At 33.5% G+C, this 10,000-nt stretch overlaps 4 non-coding genes across 4 annotated transcripts; all 4 read left to right on the forward strand.

The window, feature by feature from the left end:
* Nucleotides 1-3,383: 3,383 nt before the first annotated feature.
* On the forward strand, nucleotides 3,384-3,502 carry LOC149770576 (5S ribosomal RNA). Its single transcript, XR_016418713.1, has one exon. It is a non-coding gene; the product is annotated as a 5S ribosomal RNA (ribosomal RNA).
* Nucleotides 3,503-4,411: 909 nt separating this feature from the next.
* LOC149770577 (5S ribosomal RNA) lies at nucleotides 4,412-4,530 on the forward strand. The gene has a single exon (XR_016418591.1). It is a non-coding gene; the product is annotated as a 5S ribosomal RNA (ribosomal RNA).
* Nucleotides 4,531-8,093: 3,563 nt separating this feature from the next.
* Nucleotides 8,094-8,212, forward strand: LOC149770578 (5S ribosomal RNA). The gene has a single exon (XR_016418714.1). It is a non-coding gene; the product is annotated as a 5S ribosomal RNA (ribosomal RNA).
* A 900-nt stretch (nucleotides 8,213-9,112) lies between these two features.
* On the forward strand, nucleotides 9,113-9,231 carry LOC149770579 (5S ribosomal RNA). The gene has a single exon (XR_016418593.1). It is a non-coding gene; the product is annotated as a 5S ribosomal RNA (ribosomal RNA).
* Nucleotides 9,232-10,000: the final 769 nt, after the last annotated feature.

The raw sequence follows: 10,000 nt of genomic DNA on the forward strand, positions 1-10,000 counted from the left end.
CCTGAATATAGCAAATGTTGCTTTGCACTTCTCTGCTCTTGGTTTCGATCCTTACTACTGGAATATGCGATCATAGATGACCAGTATTTCTTATTAACAAATTCGGTTCAATTTATCCAGTTTCCTCTACTTTTACTACCACAACAAGCTGCCTCCTTTCACGTCGAAATACTTCCTTCAAGTTTCTTCTCATATATTCCTGGTGTAGTCTCTAGCGCAGAGTTGCAAAATATGCGATCAATGTCTTTCATTTTGGGTACTTATTTGTGGTATTTCTTATTCACTAATTGATTGATAAATATGGAATGTATGAATTGTGAGAATTTTTTATATTAATTTATTGATTGATTGATTTCTTTTACAGCAGGGCCTCAGTCTGCCAGTGGGAAAATTGGCATCCTGTAGCGAATACTGTAAATATGGGCCATTGGCTAAATAAATTGGGTTATAAAATTCTGTTTTGATTACAGTAAGTTTAGATAGATATTCCATGCTTCCACTTTCTGTATTTCCACAACGTTAACTTCTACAAGTTGCAAGAAGAGATCCTTTGCAAATCTGATAAGACCCTATTTTTAAAGTTAGCTTATAGGCCGGTGTCGCTTATTTTAACCAAATGATAGGACAGAAAGAGGAATAATAATAATAATAATAATAATAACAACAACAATAATGTCCTGAATCTGCATTTTAAGTCAATTTCAACATGGAATTCTCCCCTTATCTGGGTCAGAAAATGGATGAGTGACAAATATGAGTATCTGAGGCCAGTTTTGCTTCTTTTGGATTAGAACTTTGAATCAGTATACACTTTAGTTACTAATATTATACTGCACACAAACATTTGTACATCGGAAACGTTGAAGAGATGTGTGACTAATCAGCCCAAGAGTCTTGAAAACGCATCAAGACAACAAATTATGTTTTACAGTCGAAATGTTGTTCTCACTAGAACTGAAATCATTTAATTTCTACTTAAATGCCCGAAAAATTTACAATTAAAACTACAATAAATGTTTTATACCTAGTCCCGCACAGTGACGTTTATCTGATTCCCTGTACTCACCGAGAGCATTCTGTGTCATATGGATGCATATCAAATGAAGTGAAAAGTAATGGAATACTCGCTTTTTTATTTATCTCTATGCATCGTGGTGCCCACACCATGATGAGACGCTGTTTCAATAAACCTTTTTATATATGTTCTTTACTGTTCTTCCTTTTTCTTCTTGCTTTATCATACTGACACACGAGAGAGAGAGAGAGAGAGAGAGAGTATGCAACAAAGTTCGCATAACTTTATCAGCTATTAACATTAATTGTACTTCTGTGTAATTTTATTTTTAACGCGTTATCCTATAACGATTGCAAACAAGGGCAAAAACTCTACTGATCTTACTCGATAATTATACCATACTGAATTAATAAGTTTATCTCGTAAAAACGGATCATATATATATCCTGGGTGGCTGAGGGTGTTTTAAGATATGTGTGTATCTTTTGTGATATATATATATATATATATATATATATATATATATATATATATATATATATATATATATATATATATACGTTTGTGTGTGTACATACATACATACATACGTGTATTATTTACATATAGTCTTGGATAATTTTAATTATTGGGATATGGATTTTAGATATCAACAGATACAAAGGAAACAAACGTTTCAATACATATAATGACATTTTCTTAAATTCTACATTGTATCATATTGACCTACTACTTGCTAGGCAAGCTGACTTTTATAAAATTTGCAAACTCCTTATATATATTTAAACTTACTTTTAGTATTCAACCAGAAAATCAGTACAGTGCAGAAAGATTGAAAATATTATTTCTTTCATATATATATATATATATATATATATATATATATATATATATATATATATATATATATATATATGTGAGAGAGAGAGAGAGAGAGATGGGGGGATTCGGAATGGTTTAAACAGACTCTAAATTACACTGATAAAATGTACATCAGTCCAATGGTTAACATGATAGATTTCTATCAAGCTGGTTGCTCTATTGTACCCTTGAGCAAGACTACCCTCATTGCCTAATAAAACCAAGCAGTCTTTTGCCAGAACACCATAATGTGAACTTAGGCCATCTAAATCAAATTCCTATGTGAAATTTGCCAATATAAGCCAATACACTTTAATGCAAACTTAGCCAATCTAAACCAAATATCTTAATGGAAACTTAGCCAAACACCTTAATGTGAACTTAGCCCATCTAAACCAATGTACCATAATGTGAACTTAGCCCATCTAAACCAAGAAAAGAATAATGTCATATTGGCTCATATAAACAAAAACACCTTAATGCTATCTTAGCCAATCTAAACCAACCGACTTAATTTATTTTTATAAAGAATACAAAGTGAAAATTTAAATACTTTTCAGCATTATAAATGAAATCACAAATAGTCCATGAAAAGTTATATGACAAGTCCAAAAGGGTAGTGTTCCAAATGAATGCCAGTGGTTTTCTGAATGAAGTCCAATTTTGAATGTGCTGATGTAATAACAATCTTGACGTGTGGCGATGATGTAATTTAGAATGTCCTTGAATGAATTCATAATAGTCCCAAAATAGCGATTTTTGATATTTGGACATTAGTATTGGGGTGTATGGACATATTTGTTTTGCTTATCAAAACGTTGGAAATCGCCGACACCATGCGGTATCGGCATAGGCTGCTTACTAGCCACAGGGGGCTCGTATCATTGCTTACAATGAAACTATCAGTCGTACATATAGTATAAAATGTATGACTGTCAGTTCAATTGTGAGCAACGATGCGAGCCCCTGTGCTTACTAGCCTGCCATGCAAACTTGACCGACCTTTCATCGAGATATACCTGCATGAAATCGAGAGAAATACGATTTATTTTCTCAGAAATAATTCCGAGTATAACATCATTTGTCGTTAATGAAGCTGACTGACGAAAGAAAACGACAACCTTGATGAAATTTGACACGGAACTCGCCATTGTATTACTATTCAAATGACTGCACAAATATGGCAACCTACATGTCAGTGACATCGGCGATCAAATAAGCTCTTGCTTCTTTACAGATTGAAACTGAAGGGATGTATTGTCGTAAGCAGAGCTCTCCCCTGTCTCTAATATATATATATATATATATATATATATATATATATATATATATATATATATATATATATATATATATATATATATATATATATATATATATATATATATATATATATATATATATATATGTGTGTGTGTGTGTGTGTGTGTGTGTGTGTGTGTGTGTAATATATCTTTGTAACGACGAAGAGACAACCTATATTAGTCTTAAATTTGTACATACAAATGTCTACGGCCATACCACGTTGAAAACACCGGTTCTCGTCCGATCACCGAAGTTAAGCAACGTCGGGCCCGGTTAGTACTTGGATGGGTGACCGCCTGGGAATACCGGGTGCTGTAGGCATTTTTTAAATTTTTTTTTGGTTCCATCCTCACTGTGAGGATATGCGATCATATATGGCCAATATTTCTTGTTCACAAATCTGGTGCAAATTTTTCAGTTTCCTCTACCTCCAGGATCGAAATGGGCCGCCTCGTATGCCGTCCAGATCCTCCAAATTTCTTCTGATATTCCGGATTCAGCCTATAGCGAATAATTGCAACGTATGCAATCGATGTCTTTCATTTTGGATACTTGTCTGTGGTATTTCTTATTCAATAATTGATAGATATATTTGGAATGTATTATTTTTAATTATTTTAATTTATTTACCTGTTTTTAGCAGGGCACCAGTCTATCAGTGTGAAACTTGGCATCCCTTAGCGAATACTTCGAATATGGGCCATTGACAAAATAAATTGGTGTATAAATCTCTGTTTTGATTACAGTAAGTTTGGATGGATGTTCCCTGCTTCCACTTCCTTGCACTTTCTGTGTTTCCACAACTTTAACGTTTCCGAGCTGCAAGACGATATCCGTTTCAAATCAGATTCGAGTCCGTCTTTAAAGGAAGCTCATAGGCTGATGTCGATTATTTACCTATTGAATTAGTCAGTTGATACAAGATAAATAATAATAATAATAATAATAATAATAATGCCCAAAAACAACAAAAATGAACTGAATCTTCGTTTAAATGCATTGTTATTTAAGTCCATTTGAAGGTGTAAACCTCCGGTTAAGCAACTAATGTCCGAGTCCGAAAATGCCTGAATTACAAATTTGAATAATGTATGAAGGCAGTTTATCTATATAAGTTTTAATAAGTACACTTTAATTACTAATTTTACACGGCACATAAACGTAAACGTCTGTACATCGGAAACGGTGAAGAGAGAAGCGAATATAAGTCTTAAATTTACACACACTTGTGTCTACGGCCATACCACGTTGAAAGCACCGGTTCTCGTCCGATCACCGAAGTTAAGCAACGTCGGGCCCGGTTAGTACTTGGATGGGTGACCGCCTGGGAATACCGGGTGCTGTAGACTCTAATTTTTTTTTTTTCTTTTATAACTAAAAACAGTTGAAGTTTTTCTTTCTTTCTTTTATTGTAACTAAATTTACTTTATTCAATATAAATAATAAATAGAGCAATTTCTCGACTTTCATTTTCTCTTTTTCCTTAACTTTCTTCAATAATTCGGATCCTAAAAAAATCAAGTATAGGACCTGAATATAGCAAATGTTGCTTTGCACTTCTCTGCTCTTGGTTTCGATCCTTACTACTGGAATATGCGATCATAGATGACCAGTATTTCTTATTAACAAATTCGGTTCAATTTATCCAGTTTCCTCTACTTTTACTACCACAACAAGCTGCCTCCTTTCACGTCGAAATACTTCCTTCAAGTTTCTTCTCATATATTCCTGGTGTAGTCTCTAGCGCAGAGTTGCAAAATATGCGATCAATGTCTTTCATTTTGGGTACTTATTTGTGGTATTTCTTATTCACTAATTGATTGATAAATATGGAATGTATGAATTGTGAGAATTTTTTATATTAATTTATTGATTGATTGATTTCTTTTACAGCAGGGCCTCAGTCTGCCAGTGGGAAAATTGGCATCCTGTAGCGAATACTGTAAATATGGGCCATTGGCTAAATAAATTGGGTTATAAAATTCTGTTTTGATTACAGTAAGTTTAGATAGATATTCCATGCTTCCACTTTCTGTATTTCCACAACGTTAACTTCTACAAGTTGCAAGAAGAGATCCTTTGCAAATCTGATAAGACCCTATTTTTAAAGTTAGCTTATAGGCCGGTGTCGCTTATTTTAACCAAATGATAGGACAGAAAGAGGAATAATAATAATAATAATAACAACAACAATAATGTCCTGAATCTGCATTTTAAGTCAATTTCAACATGGAATTCTCCCCTTATCTGGGTCAGAAAATGGATGAGTGACAAATATGAGTATCTGAGGCCAGTTTTGCTTCTTTTGGATTAGAACTTTGAATCAGTATACACTTTAGTTACTAATATTATACTGCACACAAACATTTGTACATCGGAAACGTTGAAGAGATGTGTGACTAATCAGCCCAAGACTCTTGAAAACGCATCAAGACAACAAATTATGTTTTACAGTCGAAATGTTGTTCTCACTAGAACTGAAATCATTTAATTTCTACTTAAATGCCCGAAAAATTTACAATTAAAACTACAATAAATGTTTTATACCTAGTCCCGCACAGTGACGTTTATCTGATTCCCTGTACTCACCGAGAGCATTCTGTGTCATATGGATGCATATCAAATGAAGTGAAAAGTAATGGAATACTCGCTTTTTTATTTATCCCTATGCATCGTGGTGCCCACACCATGATGAGACGCTGTTTCAATAAACCTTTTTATATATGTTCTTTACTGTTCTTCCTTTTTCTTCTTGCTTTATCATACTGACACACGAGAGAGAGAGAGAGAGAGAGAGAGAGAGAGAGTATGCAACAAAGTTCGCATAACTTTATCAGCTATTAACATTAATTGTACTTCTGTGTAATTTTATTTTTAACGCGTTATCCTATAACGATTGCAAACAAGGGCAAAAACTCTACTGATCTTACTCGATAATTATACCATACTGAATTAATAAGTTTATCTCGTAAAAACGGATCATATATATATCCTGGGTGGCTGAGGGTGTTTTAAGATATGTGTGTGTCTTTTGTGATATATATATATATATATATATATATATATATATATATATATATATATATATATATATATATATATATATATATATATATACGTTTGTGTGTGTACATACATACATACATATGTGTATTATTTACATATAGTCTTGGATAATTTTAATTATTGGGATATGGATTTTAGATATCAACAGATACAAAGGAAACAAACGTTTCAATACATATAATGACATTTTCTTAAATTCTACATTGTATCATATTGACCTACTACTTGCTAGGCAAGCTGACTTTTATAAAATTTGCAAACTCCTTATATATATTTAAACTTACTTTTAGTATTCAACCAGAAAATCAGTACAGTGCAGAAAGATTGAAAATATTATTTCTTTCATATATATATATATATATATATATATATATATATATATATATATATATATATATATATATATATATATATATGTGAGAGAGAGAGAGAGAGAGATGGGGGGATTCGGAATGGTTTAAACAGACTCTAAATTACACTGATAAAATGTACATCAGTCCAATGGTTAACATGATAGATTTCTATCAAGCTGGTTGCTCTATTGTACCCTTGAGCAAGACTACCCTCATTGCCTAATAAAACCAAGCAGTCTTTTGCCAGAACACCATAATGTGAACTTAGGCCATCTAAATCAAATTCCTATGTGAAATTTGCCAATATAAGCCAGTACACTTTAATGCAAACTTAGCCAATCTAAACCAAATATCTTAATGGAAACTTAGCCAAACACCTTAATGTGAACTTAGCCCATCTAAACCAATGTACCATAATGTGAACTTAGCCCATCTAAACCAAGAAAAGAATAATGTGATATTGGCTCATATAAACAAAAACACCTTAATGCTATCTTAGCCAATCTAAACCAACCGACTTAATTTATTTTTATAAAGAATACAAAGTGAAAATTTAAATACTTTTCAGCATTATAAATGAAATCACAAATAGTCCATGAAAAGTTATATGACAAGTCCAAAAGGGTAGTGTTCCAAATGAATGCCAGTGGTTTTCTGAATGAAGTCCAATTTTGAATGTGCTGATGTAATAACAATCTTGACGTGTGGCGATGATGTAATTTAGAATGTCCTTGAATGAATTCATAATAGTCCCAAAATAGCGATTTTTGATATTTGGACATTAGTATTGGGGTGTATGGACATATTTGTTTTGCTTATCAAAACGTTGGAAATCGCCGACACCATGCGGTATCGGCATAGGCTGCTTACTAGCCACAGGGGGCTCGTATCATTGCTTACAATGAAACTATCAGTCGTACATATAGTATAAAATGTATGACTGTCAGTTCAATTGTGAGCAACGATGCGAGCCCCTGTGCTTACTAGCCTGCCATGCAAACTTGACCGACCTTTCATCGAGATATACCTGCATGAAATCGAGAGAAATACGATTTATTTTCTCAGAAATAATTCCGAGTATAACATCATTTGTCGTTAATGAAGCTGACTGACGAAAGAAAACGACAACCTTGATGAAATTTGACACGGAACTCGCCATTGTATTACTATTCAAATGACTGCACAAATATGGCAACCTACATGTCAGTGACATCGGCGATCAAATAAGCTCTTGCTTCTTTACAGATTGAAACTGAAGGGATGTATTGTCGTAAGCAGAGCTCTCCCCTGTCTCTAATATATATATATATATATATATATATATATATATATATATATATATATATATATATATATATATATATATATATATATATATATGTGTGTGTGTGTGTGTGTGTGTGTGTGTGTGTGTGTGTGTGCGTGTGTGTGTAATATATCTTTGTAACGACGAAGAGACAACCTATATTAGTCTTAAATTTGTACATACAAATGTCTACGGCCATACCACGTTGAAAACACCGGTTCTCGTCCGATCACCGAAGTTAAGCAACGTCGGGCCCGGTTAGTACTTGGATGGGTGACCGCCTGGGAATACCGGGTGCTGTAGGCATTTTTTAAATTTTTTTTTGGTTCCATCCTCACTGTGAGGATATGCGATCATATATGGCCAATATTTCTTGTTCACAAATCTGGTGCAAATTTTTCAGTTTCCTCTACCTCCAGGATCGAAATGGGCCGCCTCGTATGCCGTCCAGATCCTCCAAATTTCTTCTGATATTCCGGATTCAGCCTATAGCGAATAATTGCAACGTATGCAATCGATGTCTTTCATTTTGGATACTTGTCTGTGGTATTTCTTATTCAATAATTGATAGATATATTTGGAATGTATTATTTTTAATTATTTTAATTTATTTACCTGTTTTTAGCAGGGCACCAGTCTATCAGTGTGAAACTTGGCATCCCTTAGCGAATACTTCGAATATGGGCCATTGACAAAATAAATTGGTGTATAAATCTCTGTTTTGATTACAGTAAGTTTGGATGGATGTTCCCTGCTTCCACTTCCTTGCACTTTCTGTGTTTCCACAACTTTAACGTTTCCGAGCTGCAAGACGATATCCGTTTCAAATCAGATTCGAGTCCGTCTTTAAAGGTAGCTCATAGGCTGATGTCGATTATTTACCTATTGAATTAGTCAGTTGATACAAGATAAATAATAATAATAATAATAATGCCCAAAAACAACAAAAATGAACTGAATCTTCGTTTAAATGCATTGTTATTTAAGTCCATTTGAAGGTGTAAACCTCCGGTTAAGCAACTAATGTCCGAGTCCGAAAATGCCTGAATTACAAATTTGAATAATGTATGAAGGCAGTTTATCTATATAAGTTTTAATAAGTACACTTTAATTACTAATTTTACACGGCACATAAACGTAAACGTCTGTACATCGGAAACGGTGAAGAGAGAAGCGAATATAAGTCTTAAATTTACACACACTTGTGTCTACGGCCATACCACGTTGAAAGCACCGGTTCTCGTCCGATCACCGAAGTTAAGCAACGTCGGGCCCGGTTAGTACTTGGATGGGTGACCGCCTGGGAATACCGGGTGCTGTAGACTCTAATTTTTTTTTTCTTTTATAACTAAAAACAGTTGAAGTTTTTCTTTCTTTCTTTTATTGTAACTAAATTTACTTTATTCAATATAAATAATAAATAGAGCAATTTCTCGACTTTCATTTTCTCTTTTTCCTTAACTTTCTTCAATAATTCGGATCCTAAAAAAATCAAGTATAGGACCTGAATATAGCAAATGTTGCTTTGCACTTCTCTGCTCTTGGTTTCGATCCTTACTACTGGAATATGCGATCATAGATGACCAGTATTTCTTATTAACAAATTCGGTTCAATTTATCCAGTTTCCTCTACTTTTACTACCACAACAAGCTGCCTCCTTTCACGTCGAAATACTTCCTTCAAGTTTCTTCTCATATATTCCTGGTGTAGTCTCTAGCGCAGAGTTGCAAAATATGCGATCAATGTCTTTCATTTTGGGTACTTATTTGTGGTATTTCTTATTCACTAATTGATTGATAAATATGGAATGTATGAATTGTGAGAATTTTTTATATTAATTTATTGATTGATTGATTTCTTTTACAGCAGGGCCTCAGTCTGCCAGTGGGAAAATTGGCATCCTGTAGCGAATACTGTAAATATGGGCCATTGGCTAAATAAATTGGGTTATAAAATTCTGTTTTGATTACAGTAAGTTTAGATAGATATTCCATGCTTCCACTTTCTGTATTTCCACAACGTTAACTTCTACAAGTTGCAAGAAGAGATCCTTTGCAAATCTGATAAGACCCTATTTTTAAAGTTAGCTTATA

The sequence above is a fragment of the Sinohyriopsis cumingii genome, unplaced genomic scaffold (assembly GCF_028554795.1).
Source record: "Sinohyriopsis cumingii isolate HCF-2022 unplaced genomic scaffold, ASM2855479v2 utg002479l, whole genome shotgun sequence".
Classification (NCBI taxonomy): domain Eukaryota; kingdom Metazoa; phylum Mollusca; class Bivalvia; order Unionida; family Unionidae; genus Sinohyriopsis; species Sinohyriopsis cumingii.